We start from the raw sequence: 11,085 nt of genomic DNA, 5'->3' as shown, positions 1-11,085 counted from the left end.
CTCCGGTTTGAGAATTGGGGCCCCAGCGAACTTATAAAACTTCATGTAGTCAATGATACACGCGGGTAGATCAAGTGGAAAGCCTGCTATGATAGAATGAACGCGTCATGCAAGCTCCTGTGAATCCAGAAGAGATAAAAAGTGTTCCCAAAAGCTAAGAACTTGTATTTCCCAAAGACAGGTCAAACTTAAACTAAGACTTGGAATTTGTGTCATTCAGGGCGTCGGGGGGCATTTGTATAACGCGGGATATAAATTTTCAAATAAGGAAGAGAAATAGTTATCTGGACAAGATGTTTCCTCCGATTTTTCCACATGGATTCCGATTGTAAAAAACCCCATTGCCCCCTTGGCGTTGTGATTATCATAAAACAGAAAACAATAAATAGTAAATAACAGTGTTTGTTGATTTTCATGTTTTATAAAGGTAATAAGACTATATCTGAATTATAATATATATATATTTTTTCTTTTCTTTCAAACTACTCGCCATTTCCCGCGTTAGCGAGGTAGCGTCAAGAACAGAGGGACTGGGCCTTGGGGAAATATCCTCCCTGGCCCCCTTCTCTGTTCGTTCTTTTGGAAAGAAAAAACAAAAAAAAAAAAATTTGATGAGAGGGGAGGTTTTCCACCCCCCGCTCCTCCCTTTTAGTCGCTTTTTACGACACGAAGGGGAAACACTTTGGGAAAAAGTATTCTTTCTCCCCTATAATATATACATATATATATATTTATATATTTTTATATATATATATATATATATTATATTTTTTTTATATATATATATATATATATATATATATGTAAATATATATATTATATATATATATATATTATTATATATTTATATAATATATTATATATATAATTATATATATATTTATATATATATTATATATATATTCTTTTTTTTTCCTTGTTTTGTCGCGTCTCCGCGTTTGCGAGGTTGCGCAAGGAAACGCAAAAGAAATGGCCCAAACCCCCCCCCCATACACTTTGACTTAAACGTCCACACACGCAAATATACCCCAACCTACACAGCTTTCCGGGTTTACCCCAGACGTTTCCCACATCCCCTTGATTCAATCACTGAAAAGAATAAACCACGGTATACCACTCGCTCCAATTTATCTATTCCTTGCCTCCTTTCACATCCGCTTTGTTCAGGCCCGATCAAACAAAATCTTTTTCACTCCATCATTTCCACCCCCCAAATTTTGGGTCTCCTCTTCTCTCGTTCCCTCCACCTCCGACACATTATCCTCTTGGTCAATCTTTCCTCACTCATTCCCTGTGCCCAAAAACCCCTTTAAAAAAACCCTCTTTGCTCTCTCAACCACGCTCTTTTTTTTCCAACATCTCTCTCACCCTTACGTTACTCACTCGATTTAAAACCCCTCACACCACACATTGTCCTCAAAAATTTCATTTACCTGCACATCCATCCTCTGCGCACAACTTTTATCCCTAGCCCGCCTCACAACCTTAAACATTGTTGGAACCACTGTTCCCTTTAAACATACCCCTTTTTGCTTTCCGAGTTAATGTTCTCGACTTTCCCCAAATTCTTCAAGGCCCCCAGAATTTTCGCCCCCTCCCCACCCCATGATTCCACTTCCGCTTCCATGGTTCCATCCGCTGCCAGGGTCCACTCCCAGATTTTCTAAAACACTTTACTTCCCCCAGTTTTTCTCCCTTCAACTCACTCCCAATTGACTTGGGCCCTCAACCAAATATAACCCTTTTAACTTGCTCTTTTTCACATTTACTCTTAACTTTCTTCTTCCACACACTTTACCAAACTCAGTCACCAGCTTCTGCAGTTTTCACATGAATCAGGGCCCCCAGCGCTGTATCATCAGCGAACAACAACTGACACTTCCAGCTCTCTATCCCAACAGACTTTATTACTTGCCCTCTTTCCAAAACTCTTGCATTTACCTCTCTAACAACCCCAACCATAAACAAACAAAAAAACCCCATGGAGACTTTCAAACCCCCCTGCCGCAAACTACTTTCACTGAGAACCAATCACTTTCTCTTTTCCCTTTACAAGTACACATGCCTTACATCTCGATAAAAACTTTTCACTGTTTTTAACAATTTCCTCCACCCCATATTTTTCTTAATCCCTTTTCACAGAGCATCTTATCAACTCTATCATATGCCTTCTCCAGATCATAAATGTACATACAAACCCATTTGTTTTCAAAGTTTTATTATATATATATATATATATTTATATATATATATATATTATATATATTTATATATTATTATTTATATATATATTATTATTATATAATATATAAAATATATAATATATATATATTATATAATATATTTTTAATTATATATATTTATATAATTTTTAAAATAAATATATATATAAAATATATATATATATAATTTATATATATTATTATATATATATATATATAATATATATATATATATATTTATATTTTTTATATATTTATATATATGTATTATCATCACCTTTGATATATAAACAAAAACATTAACCTATATTTGCCCCGCGGGAGGGAGAGCGGCCGAAGTGAATTACAAGAAAATTGGGGAAGTCAATTATACGTTTCCTTTTTTTAATATCGGAAAACTTTATAGGTATTTGTTTTAAAATTTGGGGCCCTGTTTACTGTATTTTTATACGTTTTCAAGGAAAAAGAAATGCACTTCGGAACGTACAAAAGATAAACAGGCAAACGACACCCTGGTTTTTGTATGTAACGCAGGTTATGTATGAAAAGACCTTGTGAAGTTTCCTAGTTGTTACTTTTCCCCTTGGAAGAAAAAACCATTATGGATCATACTGGGCCCGGGCGTAGGCATGCGAAAAGTCTATGCTTTTGGGGATTGATTTTGTAGCATGAAAAAGAAATTTTCAAAAAACTTAAATTATTTACATAAAATTTTATTTTTTTGGTTTCTTAAAAAAATATAAAATGAAAATTTTCCCAAAATAACGTAAGAAAAATTTTTAAGTCGTTGTGGGGAATGGATTTGGTAATGGTGTTGAAGTACATGAGGGGGTGTTTGTAAACGTGCCATAAAAAAGTGGTGATGAGGCCCGGGGATGAAATTAAAGTTAGGGGGTAAAAGGGTTTTTGAGAAGGACGGAATTTACGCTAACATATCAGACCAGGTCACTTGGGAACAAGTCCTACGTAATGTAGGACAATTATAAAAGTAGAATTTTATACATTTTATTTTGGTGGCGATGGGAAAAATAAAGCGTGTGTGAATTGTGTGCATGTGTATATATGTATGTGTCTGTGTGTGTGTATATATTTGTGTACATTGAGATGGATGGGTATGTATATTTGCGTGTGGGGGACGTGTATGTATATACATGTGTATGGGGGTGGGTTGGGCCACTTCTTTCGTCTGTTTCCTTGCGCTACCTCGCAAACGCGGGAGACAGCGACAAAGCAAAATTAAAAAAAAGAATTATATTTATTATATATATTTATATATATATATATATTATATATATATATATTATATATATATATATATATATATAAATATATAATATATATATATATATATATATATATATATATATATATATTTATATATATATATATATTTTTTTTTTTCATACTATTCGCCATTTCCCGCGATTATGCGAGGTAGCGTTAAGAACAGAGGATGGGCCTTTGAGGGAATATCCTCACCTGGCCCCCTTCTCTGTTCCTTCTTTTGGAAAATTAAAAAAAAAACGAGAGGGGGGATTTCCAGCCCCCGCTCCCTTCCTTTTAGTCGCCTTCACGTCACGCAGGGAATACGTGGAAGTATTCTTTCTCCCTATCCCAGGGATATATATATATATTTATTATATATATATATATATATTATATATATTATATATATTATATATTTATATATATATATATATATATATATCTTTCTTTCTTTCAAACTATTCGCCATTTCCCGCATTAGCGAGGTAGCGTTATGAACAGAGGACTGGGCCTTTGAGGGAATACCTCACCTGGCCCAATTCTCTTTTCCTTCTTTTGGAAATTGAAAAAAAAAAAAAAAAAAAACCGACGAGGGGAGGATTTCCAGCCCCCGCTCCTCCCCTTTTAGTCGCCTTCTACGACACGCGGGAATACGTGGGAATTATATTATATATAATATATATATATATACATATATATGTTGGAAAGGATCACAATTGCGCGGTGTGATCAGATAATCCCATAAGTCCGCGGAGGAAAATGAACACGAAAACTTCCCAAGTGCACTTTCGTGTGATAATCACATCATTAGGGGAGGACACAAGAGAGGAATATAAGAGTCAGTTCATATACATCGAAACAGACGAAGCTAGGACGCCATTTGGCAAACTTGTAATTGTCCAAAACATGTTTTGGACAATCACATGGAATTTATTAAAAAGGTGGTGACGGTATTAATGACTGGTTGGTAAGGTTATTCAATGTATGTATGATTCATGGTGAGGTGCCTGAGGATTGGCGGAATGCTTGCATAGTGCATTGTACAAAAGGCAAAGGGGATAAGAGTGAGTGCTCAAATTACAGAGGTATAAAGTTTTTTGAGTATTCCTGGTAAATTATATGGGGGGTATTGATTGAGAGGGTGAAGGCGTGTACAGAGCATCAGACTGGGAAGAGCAGTGTGGTTTCAGAAGTGGTAGAGGATGTTGTGGATAGGTGTTTGCTTTGAAGATTGTATGTGAGATTTACTTAGAAAACAAATGACTCGTATGTCGCATTTATGGATCTGGAAAAGTCAAATGATAGAGTTAATAGAGATGGTATGTGGAAGGTATTTAAAATATAGTGTGGGAGGCAAGTTTTGAAGCAGTGAAAAGTTTTTTATCGAGGATGTAACGCCTGTGTACGTGTAGGAAGACAGGAGTGTGATTGGTTTTCAGTGAATGGAGGTTTGCGATAGGGGTGTGCGATGCCTCCATGGTTGTTTAATTTGTTTGTGGATCGGGTTGTTAGGGGGTGAATGCAAGAATTATAGAAAGAGAGGCAAGTAGCAGTCTGATGTAGATGAAAAAGCTTGGGAAGTGAGTCAGTTGTTGTTCGCTGACGATACAGCGCTGGTGGCTGAATCTTGTGAGAAACTGGAGAAGCTGGTGACTGAGTTTGGTAAAGTGTTGTGAAAGAGAGAGTTGTGGAGTAATGTGATAAGAGCAAGGTAATTAGGTACAGTAGGATGAGGGTCAAGTCAATTGGAAGGTAAGTTTAAACGGCGATACACATGAGGAAGTGAAGTGTTTTAGATATCTGTAGTGGATTTGGCAGCGGATGGAACCATGGAAGCGGAAGTGAATCATAGGGTGGGAGAGGGGAGAAAATTCTAGGAGCGTTGAAGAATGTGTGAAGTCGAGATCTTATCTCGGAAAGCAAAATGGGTATGTTTGAAGGAATAGTGGTTCCAACGTGTTATTATGGTAACGAGGCGTAAGCTATGGATAGAGTTGTTCGGAGGAGGGTGGATGTGATGGAAATAAGATGATTCAGGACAATATGTGGTGTGAGGTGGTTTGATCGAGTAAGTAATGTAAGGTAAGAGAGATGTGTGGTAATACAAATTAGTGTGGTTGAGAGAGCAAAAGAGGATGTTTTGAAATGGTTTGGTCAATGGAGAGAATGAGTGAGGAAAGATTGACAAAAGGTAATATGTGTCAGAGGTGGAAGGAACGAGGATAGTGGCAGACAAAACTCAAGGGAGAAAGATGGAATGAAAAGATTTTGAGTGATGGGGGGGCCTGAACAGGCAGGAGGGTGAAAGGCGTGCTGCAAGGAATAGTAGTAGATTGGAACGATGTTGTATACTGGGGTCGACGTGTTGTCAATGGATTAAATCAGGGCATGTGAAGTGTCTGCGGTAAACCATGGAAAGTTCTGTGGGGCCTGGATGTGGAAAGGGAGTTGTGGTTTTGGTTTATTATTGCATGACAGCTAGAGACTGAGTGTGAACGAATTTGGACTTTGTTGTCTATTCCTAGTGCTACTTCGCACACATAAGGGGGAGGGGGTTATTCTTTCATATTATATATATATTATATATATTATATATTATTATATATATATATATATATATTATATTTATTATAATATATATATATATATATATATATATATAATATATATATATATTATATTATATGGCCCAACCCACCCATTACACATGTTATATACATACATCCACACACGCAAATATACATACCTACAAAACTTTCCATAGTTTACCCCAGAATCTTTCACATGCCTGATTCAATCCACTGACAGCACGTTCAACCCGATATACCACAATCGATCCAATTCAATATATTCCTTGCCCTCCTTTCACCCTCTGCATGTTCAGGCCCGATCACACAAAATCTTCTTCACTCCATCTTTCCATCTCCAATTTGGTCTCCCTCTCTCCTCGTTCCTCCACCTCCGACACATATATCTTCTTGGTCAATCTTTCCTTACTCATTCTCTCCATGTGCCCAAACCATTTCAAAACACCTTTCTGCTCTCTCAACCACGCTCTTTTTATTTCCACTCATCTCTTACCCTTAGTTACTTACTCGATTCAAACCACCTCACACCACACACTGTCCTCAAACATCTCATTTCCAGCACATCCATCTCCTGCGCACCACTCTATCCATAGCCCACGCCTCGCAACCATACAACATTGTTGGAACACTATTCCTTCAAACTAACCCATTTTTCCTTTCCGAGATAATATGTTCTCGAACTTCACACACATTCTTCAGGCTCCTTGAATTTTCGCCCCTCCCCAAACTATGATTCACTTCCGCTTCCATGGTTTCATCCGCTGCCAGATCCACTCACAGATATTCTAAAACACTTCACTTCCTCCAGTTTTCTCCTTCAAACTCACCTCCCAATTGACTTGACCCTCAACCCTACTGTACCTAATAACTTGTCTTTATTCACATTTACTCTTAACTTTCTTCTTTCACACTCTTTAACAAACTCAGTCACCAGCTTCTGCAGTTTCTCACGTGAATCAGCCACCAGCGCTGTATCATCAGCGAACAACAAACTGACTCACTTCCAAGCTTCTCATCCCCAAGATTCATACATGCCCCTCTTTCCAAAACTCCTTGCATTCACCTCCCCTAACAACCCCATCCATAAACAATAAACAACCATGGAGACATCACACACCCTGCCGCAAACCTACATTCACTGTGAACCAATCACTTCCCTTCTCTTCCTACACGTACACATGCCTTACATCCTCGATAAAAACTTTTACTGCTTCTAACAAACTTGCCTCCCACACCATATATTCTTAATACCTTCCACAGAGCATCTCTATCAACTCTATCATATGCCTTCTCCAGATCCATAAATGCTACATACAATCCATTGCTTTTCTAAGTATTTCTCACTACATTCTTCAAAGCAAACACTTGATCCACACATCCTCTACCACTTCTGAAACCACACTGCTCTTCCCAATCTGATGCTTCTGTACATGCCTTCACCCTCTCAATCAATACCCTCCCATTATAAGTTTACCAGGAATACTCACCAAACTTATACCTCTGTAATTTGAGCACTCACTCTTATCCCTTTGCCTTTGTACAATGGCACTATGCACGCATTCCGCCAATCTCAGGCACCTCACCATGAGTCATACATACATTAAATAACCTTACCAACCAGTCAACAATACAGTCACCCCCTTTTTTAATAAATTCCCATGCAATACCATCCAAACCTGCTGCCTTGCGGCTTTCATCTTCGCAAAGCTTTTACTACCTTTCTTGTTTACCAAATCATTTTCCTAACCCTCTCACTTTACACACCACCTCGGCCAAAACACCCTATATCTGCCACTCTATCATCAAACACATTCAACAAACCTTCAAATACTCACTCCATCTCCTTCTCACATTCTCCACTACTTGTCATCACCTCCCCATTTGCGCCCTTCACTAAAGTCCCAATTGCTCCCTTGTCTTACGCACTTTATTTACCTCCTTCCAGAACATCTTTTACTCTCCTAAAATTTAATGATATATATATTTTTTTTTTCAAAACTATTCACCATTTTCCGCGTTAGCAAGGTACCGTTAAGAAACAGAGGACTGGGCTTTGAGGGAATATCCTCACCTGGCCACCTTCTCTGTTCCTTCTTTTTGAAATTAAAAAAAAAAACGAGAAGGGAGATTTCCAGCACCCGCTCCCATATATATATTATATATATTGTTATATATTTATATATATATTATATATTATATATATATATATATATATATATATATTATATATATATATATATATATTATATTTCCCATTTTAGAAAGTTAAAAAAAGAAATACAAGGAGGGGAGGATTTCCGGCCCCCCGCTCCCGTCCCCTGTAGTCGCCTTCTACGACACGAGAGGAATGCGTGGAAGTATTCTTTCACCCCTATCCCCAGGGATAATATACATACATATACATATATATATATATATATATATATTTATATATATATATTTATATATATATATATTATATTGGGTATGTTTGAAGGAATAGTGTTTCCAACAATGTTGTAGGGGTTGCGAGGCGTCGGCTGTGGATAGAGTTGTGCGCAGGAGGATGGATGTGCTGGAAATGAGATGTTTGAGGACAATGTGTGATGTGAGGTGGTTTGATCGAGTAAGTACGTTTAAGGGTAAGAGAGGTGTGTGGAAAAAAAAGAGCGTGTTGAGAGAGCAGAAGAGGGTGTTTTGAAATGGTTTGGGCACATGGAGAGATATGAGTGAGGAAGATTGACCCAGAGGATATATGTGTTCGGTAGGTGGAGGGAACGAGGAGAAGTGGGAGATCAAATTGGAGGTGGAAAGATGGAGTGAAAAAGATTTTGTGTGATCGGGGCCTGAACATGCAGGAGGGTGAAAGGAGGGAGGAATAGAGTGAATTGGATCGATGTGGTATATCGGGTTGACGTGCTGTCAGTGGATTGAATCAGGCATGTGAAGATTCTGGGGTAAACCATGAAAGCTTTGTAGGTATGTATATTTGCGTGTATGGACGTAGGTATATACATGTGTAATTGGGGGTGGGTTGGGCCATTTCTTTCGTCTGTTTCCTTGCGCTACGTCGCAAACGCGGGAAACAGCGACAAAAGCAAATAAAAAAAAGAAAAATAAATATTATATATTTATATATATATATATATATATAATATATATATATATATATATATATATATATATATATATATATGTTGGAGTATGTAATAGATTGTAAGAAAGCAATTCTAGATTGATATGGTAAAACTGGAAAGTTGATGGAGAGAGATGGGTGATTATTGGTGCATATGCACCTGGGCATGAGAAGAAAGATCATGAGTGGCAAGTGTTTTGGGAGCAGCTGAATGAGTGTGTTAGTGGGCTTGATGCACGAGACGGGTTTATAGTGATGGGTTGATTTGAATGCAAAGGTGTAGTAATGTGGCAGTTGAGGGAATAATTTGGTATATATGGAGTGTTCAGTGTGTAAATGGAAATGCTGAGAGCTTGTAGATTTATGTACTGAAAAAGGACTGGTGATTGGGAATACTTGGTTTAAAAGGAGATATGTATAAGTATACGTATGTAAGTAGGAGAGATGCGCCAGCGACGTTATTGGATTACGTGTTTAATTGATAGACGCACGAAAGAGAGAATTTTGGATGTTAACGTGCTGAGAGGTGAAAACGGGGAGGGATGTTTATCATTATCTTGTGGAGGCGAAGGTGAAGATTTGTGGGGGTTTTCACAAAAGAAGAGAGAATGTTGGGTGAAGAGAGTGGTGAGAGTAAGTGAGCTTGAGAAAGAGACTTGTGTGAGAAGTACCAGGAAAGGACTGAGTACAGAATGGAAAAAGGTTAGAACCAAGGACGGTAAGGGGAGTGATGGGGGAAATGGGAGTATTTAGGGAAGCAGTGATGGCTTGTGCAAGATGCTTGTGGCATGAGAAGCGTGGGAGGTGGGTTGATTAGAAAAGGTAGTGAGTGGTGGGGATGAAGAAGTAAGATTATTAGTGAAAGAGAAGAGAGAGCTTTTTGAACGGTATTTGACGGGAAAAAAATGAAATGAGGTGGGAGAGGTATAAAAGAAAGAGGCAGGAGGTAAAGAGAAAGTTGCAAGAGGTGAAAAAGAGGGCAAATGGAGAGTTGGGGTGAGAGTATCATTAAATTTCAGGAGAACAAAAAGATGTTTTGGAAGGAGGTAAATAAAGTGGAAATGACAAGGGAGAAAATGGGAACTTCGTGAGGGGGCAAATTGGGGAGGTGACAACAAGTAGTGGTGATGTGAGAAAGAGATGGAGTGAGTATTTTGAAGGTTTGTTGAATGTGTTTGTGATAGAGTGGCAGTTATAGGGTTGTTTTGGTCGAGGTTTGGTGTGCAAAGTGAGAGGGTTAGGGAAAATGGTTTGGTAAATAGAGAAGAGGTAGTAAAAGCTTTACATAAGATGAAAGCCGGCAAAGCAACAGGTTTGTATGGTATTGCAGTTTAATTTATTAAAAAAGGGGGTGACTGTAATGTTGATGGTTGGTAAGGGTATTTAATGTATAGTATGTTTCATTGTGGGGTTTGCCTGAGGATTGGCGGAATTCTGGGCATAGTGCCATTGTACAAAGGCAAAGGAGAGAAGAGTGAGTGCTCAAATTACAGAGGTATAAGTTCGTTGAGTATTCTTTTAAAATTAAATGGGAGGGTATTGATTGAGAGGGTGAAGGCGTGTACAGAGCATCAGGTTGGGAAGAGCAGTGTGGTTTTAGAAGTGGTATAGGATGTGTGGATCAGGTGTTTGCTTTGAAGAATGTATGTGAGAAATACTTAGAAAAGCAAATCGATTTGTATGTAGCATTTATAGATCTGGAGAAGGCATATGATAGAGTTGATAGAGATGCTCTGGGGAAGGTTTTAAGAATGTATAGTGTGGGAGCAAGTTGTTAGAAGCAGTGAAAAGTTTTTATCGAGGAGGTAAGGCTTGTGTACGTGTAGGAAGAGAGGAAAGGGGATTGGTTCTCAGTGAATGTAGGTTTGCGGCATGAGTGGGGTGATGTCTCCAT

This window comes from Panulirus ornatus, chromosome 25, assembly GCF_036320965.1.
Source record: "Panulirus ornatus isolate Po-2019 chromosome 25, ASM3632096v1, whole genome shotgun sequence".
In the NCBI taxonomy this organism is placed as follows: Eukaryota; Metazoa; Arthropoda; class Malacostraca; order Decapoda; family Palinuridae; genus Panulirus; species Panulirus ornatus.
The sequence above is the reverse complement of the archived record's forward strand: the minus strand, read 5'-3'. Positions refer to the sequence as shown.